The sequence below is a fragment of the Cucurbita maxima genome, unplaced genomic scaffold (genome assembly GCF_002738345.1).
Source record: "Cucurbita maxima cultivar Rimu unplaced genomic scaffold, Cmax_1.0 Cma_Scf00075, whole genome shotgun sequence".
Taxonomy (NCBI): domain Eukaryota; kingdom Viridiplantae; phylum Streptophyta; class Magnoliopsida; order Cucurbitales; family Cucurbitaceae; genus Cucurbita; species Cucurbita maxima.
Genome location: NW_019272091.1, coordinates 253,883 through 255,122, shown reverse-complemented (window position 1 = coordinate 255,122; position 1,240 = coordinate 253,883). Strand labels below are relative to the sequence as shown.

The 1,240-nt window shown below is 34.9% G+C and overlaps 1 non-coding gene across 1 annotated transcript; it reads left to right on the top strand.

The window, feature by feature from the left end:
• Positions 1-827: 827 nt before the first annotated feature.
• Positions 828-934, top strand: LOC111472503. Its single transcript, XR_002715434.1, has one exon. It is a non-coding gene; the product is annotated as a Plant small nucleolar RNA R71 (small nucleolar RNA).
• The last annotated feature ends 306 nt before the right edge of the window (positions 935-1,240 follow it).

The window sequence follows — 1,240 nt, the reverse complement described above, 5'->3', positions numbered from 1 at the left end:
AAAAATAAAGAAAAAAATATTAACTTATTTCGGATATCTAACATATACTCTATAACTAATTACTAAAATATATTCTCTAAATATCATATCCTACTTGAATTTCAAAATTTTGCTACGATGCCTGACTTTGTATCACAACGTCATTTTTGACCATATATTCTTTTATTAGGCTCTCAAGAGATGTTCCCGGTGTGTGTTGAGCTTGACTAGTTCCTTTCCCTTGGGTGGTGGCTTGTTGAGGATCATATGCCAATTGATTTTGTAATCCAAAACCCATGAGGGTAATTTGCTTTAGGTAGCATTTGTTTGTTTTATGAGCTTTGTCCCTTCCATTAGAAATTTGGATGGTTTCTCCCCCCGGATTATAAGTATTTGAGAAGGTATTATTTTTCAGGTTATCTTGACTAGCTTGATTCCCCACATAAAAATTTGAGGCCAGATTTCTTAGACATTGATCAAAAGTGTGTTTGTCTTCACAATATATAGAAGATTCAGTTGTTGTCTGGGTCATTACTACAGCAACTTGGACTTGTCTTTGGTCACTGAGTCTTGTCCCAATGCTATATTTTGTAGGATATTAGTCATCAAGGCTAATTGAGCGTTGATAAAAGATAAAGCCTCAACTTCAAGTACTCCTTTGGTCTTCTTTCCTGGATTGCTCCTCACATCAGCCCATTGACAATTATTAGATGTTATTCTTTCTAGGATCTCATATGCTTTATTGCTTATCTTTGACAAAATAGCTCCATTGGAAGAACCATCCACCACTTGTTTACTAGCAATATTCAATCCAATGTAGAAATTCTCCATTTGTAATAAAATGAGGTAATTCAGGGTGAGGACACTTTCTAAGCATTTCCTTGAATCTTTCCCAAGCTTCACTTAATGTCTCATCTTCAAATGTTTGAAAAGCAACAATCTCATTTCTGAACCTTGCATTTCTAGTGGTTGGAAAATACTTGATCAAAACTTTTTCTGTTGGATTATTCCAAGAGTCAATCGTTCTCGATGCTAAAGTATTCAACCATGACTTAGAACCATTCCTCAAAGAATAAGGAATAAACTCAATCTAATCACATTTTGGTCGACTCCTTGGAATCTAAAGGAGTCACTAACTCCAAAAAATGACTTTAGATGTAGGTGTGGATCTTATGACGGTCGTCGATGAAATTTTCCAATGGTTTGCAACATCTGAAACATCAAGAAATTTATCTCAAAATGTTTGCCTGCATTCCAAGTC